We start from the raw sequence: 11,315 nt of genomic DNA on the forward strand, positions 1-11,315 counted from the left end.
TATTTGTCCTTAATTAATTATTGTTTTAAAATTATTTAACATGACTTGGGTAATTAAGATTTAACTTTAAATGACTATACTTATGTTTATGAATATTATGGTAAATTTAGGTAAAATTTTTTAATAATGAAGGTTAATTTTTAAGTTAAAGATAATTTTTAAGTTAAAGAAAGGTTAATTTTTAAGTTAAAGATATTCGGTATGAAAAGATAAGACTTTGTTTTTCTATTTAAAGTAAAGTAAATTGTATTTTTGAAGTATTAAGAATTTTAGAGTTTCATGTATGAAGAAAAGAATGAAAGTTTATGAAAGATCATAAATTAATATGAATTTATAAAGTAAAGAAAAGTGAAGTGTTTTGACTTTAAGATAAGGATAGTGAAGTTCAAAATTACTAAAGGCTATCTAGATATAGTAATCCTTACTTGAACAAGAAAAGAAAAGAAAGGATTGAAAAGATCCTAAAAGAAAAAAAGGAGGAAAAGAAAGAGAAAAGAAAAGAAAAGAAAAATGAGTGAGGACAATCTTGAGGAGTTGTTTAATCAAAATTAGCCTCACTTGAATCAACTTAAGGAAAATACTTTTTTACATTTTCTAAATGTACTTAAAGTATTGGTAGCATTACTAGTAAAGTTTTTATGAAGTTCTTTTTCATATGAATGTTCTAAGTATTCCTAATATGACAACTTGCATTTTTTCTTGAAATAAATAAAGATTCAGAAATCTTAATTTTGATTACTAAGTACTCTTAGACTTAGAGTTTGAATCTAAGTTATTAAAGATCTTTCTTAAATATTACTATTTTATTTATTAAACTAAAGTATAGGAGTTATAAGTTAATCTCTATCCTAAGCCATATGTTTTTATGTAGTAAATAACATTTAAGTTTGGGGGATTTTGATATACCAAAATAATATGTTGTTTTAAGTACACATTTTATGCTTATTTTTGGTAATATTTTACTTTAAAAAGGGGTATTTTCATATTTTTATTGCAGATATATTAATTTTAGGCATTTAGAGTAAAAATTACAAAAAAGGATGAAATTTGGAGCCAAAGTAGCATATTTTGGGAATCTGACGCCTGATGTGAATATTGGCACTAGAAGCGCCATTTTATAGAGAGCTGGAGCTCGATGCACCAGATTTGTGTGAGAAGCGCCAGATTTGGCGCTTGAAGCATTAAAACCCTGAACAGCGCGATCTTAAGCAAGTTGGTGCCTGATGCGCCAGAACTAGCGCCAGAGATGACTTTTTGTGGATTAGGGCGGTTCGGGATGAATTTTGCATGAATTTCAAAAGGGACACTTGTTCTAAACACCCTTTGGTGTTATTTTGTGGATCTAGACACTTTGGAAGGTATTTTTATGAAGGTATATGTCCCTTGGATTAATGGACATGTCTTTTAAATTCAAAAGAGTTGACTTTTAGATAAAATTTTGGAGAGAATTTTGAATTCTTTTCAGAGGGATGCAACCTTTAATAAAAGGTAGGTTTTGAAGTGTGTGTGTGTGTGGCGTGAGAAGGGGGCAAAAGACAGAGAGAGAGAGAGAGAGAGAAAGTCAAGGGCTTGGAGATTTTTTTCAGGGATTGTAAGAGGAGAGGGAAGGTGAGAGATTTCTTCTTTATTAGACTTCTACGAGAGAATTTAGAGTGCTTGTAAGGAGAGAAAGTCTTGAAGAGAAATTCTTGGGAAGGGTTGTGAGATAAGTTATATCTTCTTTTTTCATTGTAAACTTGTTTTTATGTATGAAATCTGTGTTTTATTGTATCGTTCTCATGAATTTTGAGTGGTCTTCTTTATCCTTCTCCCTACTTTGAGATATGGTTTTATGAAGAATTAAATTATAATTTATAAGGTTTTAAATTTCAATAATTTGAGAATATTTGAACTTCGATCTTCATTCACTTTTCGATTTGGCCAATTGTGTTGAGAAACATAAGTTGCAAAAGGGCTATGATTTTTACAACATGGTGAGAATCACATTTGGTTTCATGAGAGAGGATGTCATCCATGGAGTTGAGTGTAAATAAATAGGGAAATATAATTTGTTGGATGCAAAGTTGGAGATTTTAAGGTGATAGACTAACATCCCCGATTTGGTTCAGTTGATTAGAAAGTAGTGCGAGATTGTTAGCCCTCAGGTGAGGGAGTAGTGGGAGCTCTGGAGTGGCAGCCGGTGGGCCAGCCGGTATCCTCCCTATCTAACCACAGAATTAGGGACCAAACCCTGGATTAGTCAAGGTTCTTTATGCACTTAAAAGTGGGTAAAAAAAAGGATTACTCCTGTTTGTCACAAAGTAATATTTATATATGTTTTCAAGTGATTTTAATTTCTTCACAATCCATGTACTCATTGTAAAGGGGAATGATGCCTTTTTAAATTTGAACTCCTTGTCACAAAAACTTTGTTTAGTTTTCATAATTTTACTTTTAAAAGTTAAGAAATTAGTTAAATTAATTTTGTCTTTTTACTGCATTTTATTTAGCATTTACTCTATTACATTATATTCAAATTTAGCACTTCACTTTTGTAGTTTAAATTGTAGTTTACATTATAATCTTAATAATTTACTCATAGGCATTTCTAACTTCCCTATGGGATCAATATCTAGGACTCCATTAGAGCCCTTTATTACTTGAGCGATACAAATACTTGTGTTATTTTTAGGGGATTTTGTTTTTTAAAGATTTTTAAATGATAAAACTATTCTCATTAAAGTTATTTTTGTTGGGATTAATTTTCATATTTACTATTGTATCTTTCGTATGTATTTTGTAATATTAAAAAATACTTGTAAATTTAACACACTAAATCCACCGCATCAAAGGTTAAAGAATATTATTGCTTCTATTTGACACAACACAATTCAAATACTTCCACAACAGAATTTCTATACATATTACTGATGCATGATACGGAAAAATAAATTTTATTTATATTACCTTTATCTTGCAAATATCTAATTAAGTTAGTTAGTTGCTTACTTTAATTTCAATTATCAAAAAAAAATACAAAAGAATCGAACTTTCATTCCTATTATAACAATCTAGAGTTTAAGTAAGAATATTTTGTTAAGTAAAATTTATTATATAATTTCTTCTATTTTATAAGTGCATATTGTAGTTTTCCATATGGGTTCGATACTCGGGGCTTAATAAAAAAGTGTTACATTACTTAATAACAATACGTATACTTGCGTAGTATCCTATATGAAATATAATAATTGTATTCTTATTTGCTTTGAAGTCAAGTTTGTGTCTAGTTGTTGCTAGGGATCAAGTTTTTGGCGCAAATTTCAAAGTAAGAATTATAATTAAGAAACATTTAGGATAAAATTGCATACATCGCATTAATAAAGATAAAGAGAATCAGGATCAGTGGACTAGTTCTGCCTGAGCAATGTACGTTGTGAAGTCTGTCTCGCACTGGGTCCTGCACTTTGCATTTTCTTCGTATCCTTTGGGTTTGGTTTTCTTTTCTGCGAATCAAGCCATGTGGTTGCGTCTCTTTGCGTTCGTTTAATTTGTTAATTGCAACTCTTTAATGCTATAATCACAAATAAATAATAAGTTTCAAAATTAAAATAATAAAGGATATGCCCAGTTTATAGGATAAGTGTGTTAACTTGAGTACTTTTGTCAAAATTGCAAGGCACGGGACGTCGTTGACTTTCGAAAATTCTTTAAATAACAGGGCAATGTCTTTGTCAAAGTTGATCCTTTTTTTTTTTGCCTCCAGAATAGAGTTCACTGTCAACAGGGATGAGCTGTCTGACCTGGCGGTTATTAAGTTTAGACAAGGGTTCGATGATATTGGAGTCAAGTTCAGGAAGGTGGTGGTCGCAATAATGAAGTTCGAAACAAAAAAGTCTGTGGAGCCTATTGTAGAGTTCAACTTGAAATCTACTTAAAATCTACTAAGAAAAATCTGTCGTTAGGAGCATTGGGACTTCTCCAAAGACTGCTTTTGCTCCTACTACCAAATTCACCATCACCGCGCCAACTATTCTGATAAATAAACAAAAAGAGATTTTACATAAGGAAGAGTCAGTCGATGCTTATGTCCCGTCATTTTCCAAGTTCAAGATTGGGTCCAACTCCAAATCCATATAATTGACAAAGGCACATGATAGGAGGCTATATCCTGTAGATAGAAAGTCGTCTTTAACAAAGAATCAATGATTAAGAAAGGTATACTCGTTCAAAGATAAGTCAGTATCAAATATGTTCCATGACTTGTTAATGAGACTGAAATTCAAACTACCAGAGCCGAAAAATCCAGACAAGGATCATCCCTAATACCGCCCATACCTCCAGGCTTAGCCACACCATAGAAAACTGCTTTAGGTTCAAGGATTGGCATGAGAGGAATTTCAAAAGTGGAAATGTAGCAATCTTGAAAGAATATTTAAAAGAACCCGAAAAAAGTTCTATAAATATGATTTTGGTTGATTTAATTAACTTCCACACGATGAAACTGGTGCTCGAGGAAATAAGTGATGTTTCTCGAAAACTTTCCGATGACCTTAAAACTATCAAATGAAAGTCAATTAAGTCTGCCTTGGAAAAGCTTCAAGTTGACATTGCACAACTGTCTAAAGATGAAAAAGAAGATATTGAATATGGAAATCATAACCTAACAGATTACATGGAAGGTGATTTTGCAGAAATCAACATCATCAAGACCCGGTCAATGTCATCTGCGCCCGATGCTCCATCTCCTATTGAGGAGAACACTACGGATGAGAGGCAAAGGGCCCTTTAGCAATGGGACGAGCAGATCAGACGTCTAGAAAAGAAAATTAAAGAAACGACGACCACCATGATTACAATGCAAAGAAAGTCACAATCACTACAGAGGTACCTCCAGAAACAAACCAGTTAGAAAGCATTCATATTGCAGATGAAAGAAACGAGTTCACCTCCAATGAACAACTAAAAAAGGATTCAGTTCAGGATTCAATGCATGAAAATGAAATTAAACAGATGGTCAAACAACACGTGAGAAAAGCCCTGGTTCAATCAAAAGGAGGGACATCAACTCTAGAAGGAAGGAGTTAACTATAGGATTTTGATGTCATCCACGTTTTAATAATTTGTAGAATAAGGAGAAAAAGTTTTCAATGGAAGAATTGATATTGCAAATGGGAAACCAATTACAAAGTCAAGGAGATATAACTAGAAACATGCAAAGTTAATTGGGATGTATTGCTACTGCACTTAGCAATAGACCTCGAGGAGCGTTGCCTAGTAATTTTGAAGTAAATCCTAAAGATTAGAACCAAGCGCAAATTAAAACTATTCAACTGAAAAGTGGAAAAGAATTGGAAAATATAGTTCAAAAAGAAGTGGAATTTGAAGTTGAAAAGATGAGGTGAAAAATGAAAAATCTAGTAAAGAATGTCTTATTAAACCAATCAAAATCACTGTAGAAAGACCACTACCTCCATTCCCTCAAAGATTGAAGTAGAAAATTAGAGATAACTAATTTTAAAAATTTTTGGATATATTGAGAAAATTAACGATAAACATTTCATTTGTTGAAGCCTTGGAACAAATGTCAAGCTTTGTGAAGTTGTGAAGTTCTTGTGAAGTTCATGAAGGTTATACTTAATAAGAAAAGGAATTTTGTAGATAATGAGACTGTTGAACTCAATGAAGAGTGTAGCGTCATAATTCAGAAAAAGCTTCCTGAATAACTTAAAGATCCTGGAAGTCTTACTATTCCTTATGCTATTGGTAAAAGATTTTTTTGAAAAGCTTTATGTGATTTAGAAGTTAGTATTAATCTTAAGCCTTTATCAATTTTCAGAAGGATGGATTTAGGAGATATTTCACCTACAACTGTAACTCTTCAGTTAGCTGATCGTTTGATTACCTATACTAAATGAGTTATAGAAGATGTTTTTGTAAAAGTTGTAAATGTATCTTTCCTGTGGATTTTATTGTGTTAGATGTGGAGGAAGATAAAGAAATTTCTATTAATTTAGGAAGACAATTCCTTGCCACTGAAAGAGCTTTGATAGAAGTACAGAAAGAAAAACTAACTATGAAAGTTAGTGATCAAGAGGTTACATTTAATATTGTAAACTCAATGAGATACCCTACAAAAGAGCAAGAGATTGAATGCTTCAGAATGGATATTAACGAATATTTAAGCCATGAATATTTCAAGAAGACATTTGAAAAGGAATTTGAAAAGGAATATTTGGAATATCAAGCTGAGGATAAAATTCAAGATGAATCTATGGAAGTGAGTAAAGAAGATTTAGATTATGTTCAGGAAAAATTTGAAATATTATACCTTAAAGAAAGTAATAAGATTTTGATTTCATCTATTGAGAAACCACTTGAACTAGAATTGAAAACACTTCCTTCAGATTTGAAGTATGCATTTTTAGGAGATTTATCTTCATTACCTGTTATAGTATCCTCAGAATTAACTGATATGCAAGAACAATAGTTGTTGGAAACTTTAAGAAGATATAAGAAAGAAGATATTTTAAGAAGATATAAGAAAACCTTTGGATGGACATTCAATGATATTAAAGGAATCAGACCTTTAATTTGTATGCATAGAACTTTATTGGAAGATCAACATGAACCAAGAGCTGATCCTCAAAGGAGATTGAATCCTATGATGAAAGAAGTTGTTAAGAAAGAGATTTTAAAAGGGTTAGATGCTGGAATAATATATCTATTTCAGATAGTGCTTGGGTGAGTCCAATTCACTGTGTTCCAAAGAAAGGAAGTGTGACTGTAGTGTCAAATGAGTAATGATTTAATACCAACAAGGCAGGTCACTGGATGGCGGATCTACATAGATTATAGAAAATTAAATTCTGCCACCATAAAGGATCGTTTTCCTTTAGCCTTTTTGGACCAGATGTTGGATAGACTGGCTGGGCACATATATTTTTGTTTTCTAGATGGATATAATGGTTATCATCAAATAAATATTGCTTCTGAGGATCAAGAGAAAACAACATGTACTAGTTCTTATGGAAATTTTGCTTTTCGACTAATGCCCTTTGTATTTTGTAATGCATATGCAACATTTCAAAAATGTATGATGTCAATTTTTAGTGGATTAATTGAAAAAGGGATTGAAGTCTTTTTAGATGATTTTTCTATATTTGGAACTTCATTTGAAATATGTCTAAATCATTTAGAAAAAGTTCTTGAACGATGTGAAAAGACTAATCTCGTACTAAACTGGGAAAAATGTCAATCTATGGTTGCAGGAAAAATTGTGTTTGGGCATAAAATTTCAGAAAATTGCATGGAAGTTGATCCTAAAAAAATTTTGGTTATATCAAACCTACCTCCACCTACTACTATAAGAGGAGTTAGGAGCTTTTTAAGACATGCTGGATTTTACAGACAATATATTAAAGATTTTTTAAAAATCACAAAGCCTTTATGCCAACATCTAAAAAAAGATACAAAATTTGACTTTAACTAAGATTGGCTTAATGTTTTTAAGGCTTTAAAGGAAAATTTGATCTCTGCTTCAATAATTGTATCACCTGATTAGGGGAAACACTTTGAATTAATGTGTGATGCAAGTGATTATGCAAGTGGAGCTGTGTTAGGGCAAGACATGATAAGATTTTTAAAGTCATATATTATGCTATTAAGACTCTTAATGATGTTCAAATTAACTATAAAAATACTGAAAGAGAGTTATTAGTCATTGTTTATGCTTTTGATACGTTTAGGTCATGTCTGATTGTAGATAAATGTGGTGTGCATACTGACCACTCGGATATTAACTATTTAATGCAAAAGAAGGATGCGAAACCAAGATTAATTAGAAGAGCACTTCTGATGCAAGAGTTTAATTTTGTAGTAGACGATAGAAAAGTGAATGATAATCAAATTGTTGACCATCAATCTAGGCTAGAATAGGAAGAAATACCTGATTTGGAAAAAGAAATTAATGAAAATTTTTCTGATGAACAAATTTATGTTGTAAAAGGATAGGAAAAAAGGATAGGAAATATCGTATTATATTGATATTGTAAATTATATTGTTAGAGGTATTTTATCATATGGACTAATAAAACAATAGGAAAATAAATTCATTCATAATGCAAAGTCTTATTTTTGGAAAGATGATGCTAGGTGGATTTAGTGTGTTAATTTTACAAATATCTTTCAATATTACAAAATGCACACTATAGAAATAATATTAAATATGCAAATTAATCTAAAGAAAAAAAACTTTTATGAAAATAGTTTTATCTTTTAAAAATCTTTAAACTGTCAAATGCCCTAAAAATAACGCAAGTATACGTATCACTCAAGTAATAAAAGGCTCTAATGGAGTCCTAGATATCGATCCCAAAGGGAAGTTAGAAATGTCTGTTAGTAAATTCTTAAGATTATAATCTAAACTACAATTTTAAACTATAAAAGTGAAGTGCTAAATTTGAATATAAAGTAATAGAGTGAATGCTAAATAAGATGTAGTAAAAAAATAATAAAGTTAATTAAACTAATTGAAACTAATTGCTAAACTTTCAAAAGTAGCTAAACTTTCAAAAATAATTTTATGAAAACTAAACAGAGTTTTTGTGACGAAGAGTTTAAATTTATGAAAGCATTCTTCTCCTTTTCAATGAATATATGAATTGCGAAGAAATTAAAATCATTTGAAAAAAAAATATAAGAATTATTTTTATGCAAAATGGGAGCAATCATATTATTTACCCTCTTCTGAGTGCATAAAAAACTTGACTAATCCAGAGTTTGGTCCCTAATTTCATCGTTAGGCAGGAAGGATACCGACTGCCACTCCATAACTCCTAGTACTCCTTCACCTGAGGGATAACAATCTCACATCAATTTCCAATCAACTGACCAAATTGGGGATTTTAATCTGTCACCTTAAAATCTCCAATACTGCATCCAACAAAATATGTTTCCCTATTTATTTTCATTCAACTCCATGGATGATATCCTCTCCCATGAAATCAAATGAGATTCTCAAGATATTGTAAAAATCATAGCCCTTTTAGATCATATATTTTTCAACACATGTTAACAATTCTATTGGTCATATTGAAAAGTAAATGAAGATAGAAGTTCGTATCATCACAAATTATTGACATTTAAAACTGAAAGAAACAAAATCAATTCTTCACAAAATAATATCTCAAAGTATGGAGAAGGATAAACAAGACCACTCAGAATTCATGAGAAGGATACGGCTATTTTTTTCAAAATACGATTTTAAAATTTAAATTTAATATAATATATAATTTAATTTTAATTTTGTGAAAATGATATTTTTTTTTTATTTTTGGAAAATAATGAGACTAAATAGACCTCATATATCTAATAGTTTAAATGACTGAGCACAATACCATAAATGATATATAATCTCGAAGGATGGACATATCACTTATTGGTAGGCTTAACTATCTAAATTTAATAGTTTATGAATCTATTTTGGTCCACAAATTTTATAGCCGACAAATTTCCCTATCTAATACACATATTAGAAAGATTTTAGATTAATCTTGGTTCTTAATTTCCTATAGAGGCAAACCCCTATAGTTAATTACATCTTAGATAACCGAAGTCACCTAAGAAAGCTCTCGATTAAGATCAGGGTTTCGTCTTCAAGAATTCAACGTTTAGGTTTACATGATTGCTTATAGGAAAAGTCAAGTGGGATATGTTCTAGTATGAACAATTATTACCGGAATCCAAATGAGTGAAAAGTAGGAGATATCGAAGATATTGAAGGAGATTTAGTGACATCTCAAACTAATGTATGGTTTGGTTTTATATCTTTGAAAGAGAAATTATTTGATGTTTTAGTCTTGCAAATTATTTAGATATTCAGGAGTTGTGTCTACATTTCATATGTAAATAACCCGAGGAAATGTGAGGATTTATGTCGTACTGAACGACGACCTGTCGTACTGAACGACATGTCGTACTGAACGACGACCTCAGAATCCTAAAAAGTTTAGGACTTATATCGTACGATATAAAATCGTAAAAAGTTTTAAAGGATAATGTGAGGATTTGCGTAATGCCAGATGAACAACCTCGACGTCCTATAGGTATGTTATTTAAATCTATTGAGGTTCAGTTGAAGTTCCTCATGCCGTCTTCTGTTGTCACCCCGACCGCCATCTGAAGATGAATTGTCATCTGCTCCAGATTGTCGTCTCGATCGCTCCCCAGGGATGAATCAACATTTAATGGTTTCGTTGTCTCGTCTCGAGAAGAGGGGAGAAAGAAGAGAGAACACTTAACTAACCTATTCTAAGCTCTTGTTATTATTATATGTTAAATGAAGTTTAAGGCATTATTTTGTAATCATATTAATGTGTATTATAGAATTTTGAAGAAGTGTTGAAATTAAGAGTGTAGATTTTGAAAAAATCTCACTGAATGAAGTTTGATGTCGGAATGAAGTTTGATGTCGTCTATTTTATTCGTCTCGGAGTGGCTTCACAATCCTTCGACATCTTGACCACGATCGGGTTTACCTCGCAAAGGCGCACAGAGAAATTTGTATGAGAATATTAGTCAACATAAGATTGTAAAAGCTTGTATAAGAATGTACTAGGTACATGTTTATATTCTTGTGCAATCAAATCAAATTTATCAATTAAATTAATGAATAAATTGCTTAAAATTTTGCACACCACTTTAATGTTTGTATTTAATATTTATATATCATGATCACATTTATCATCTAAGACCTCATATGTATATTGTTATTATTGTTATTTTTATTAGTATTCTACATGTGTTATATTTATATATACATGAAAAGTTAATGTTTAGATGGTAAAAACTTATAGAAATCAAGATTCAAATGTTAGCAACGAATAGATATAAAGATGTGATATATTTGCAAATAAAATTTGTAATTAGGTGTTATATCTATAAAGATTCAAGTATAAGTTCATGTTTTGCATTTAAATGTTAAATACTAAAATGAATTGAAAAGAGTATCATTTGAAATTAAGTGTTAGATATGTAAATACTGTAAATATTTAAAAATCTGTAATTATATTTTTTGTTGAATTTAAATGTTGAAAATGAAATATATTAGACTTGGATAAATCAGTAAGTATATTTATATGTGTGTGTGCGTGTGTGTGTCCATATATATATATATGTATATATATATACGCAAATATATTTGAGATTATGTTATATATGTAAACACATAATGTAAAATATATGTTAAAGTTAAAGAAACAATACAACGTATTTAAATTTAGGTGATAAGTATGTAAAAAAAAAAAAAAAATTAAAGTATAAGGGGCACACGAAGGAAC

This window comes from Phalaenopsis equestris, unplaced genomic scaffold (genome assembly GCF_001263595.1).
Source record: "Phalaenopsis equestris unplaced genomic scaffold, ASM126359v1 Scaffold235074, whole genome shotgun sequence".
Classification (NCBI taxonomy): domain Eukaryota; kingdom Viridiplantae; phylum Streptophyta; class Magnoliopsida; order Asparagales; family Orchidaceae; genus Phalaenopsis; species Phalaenopsis equestris.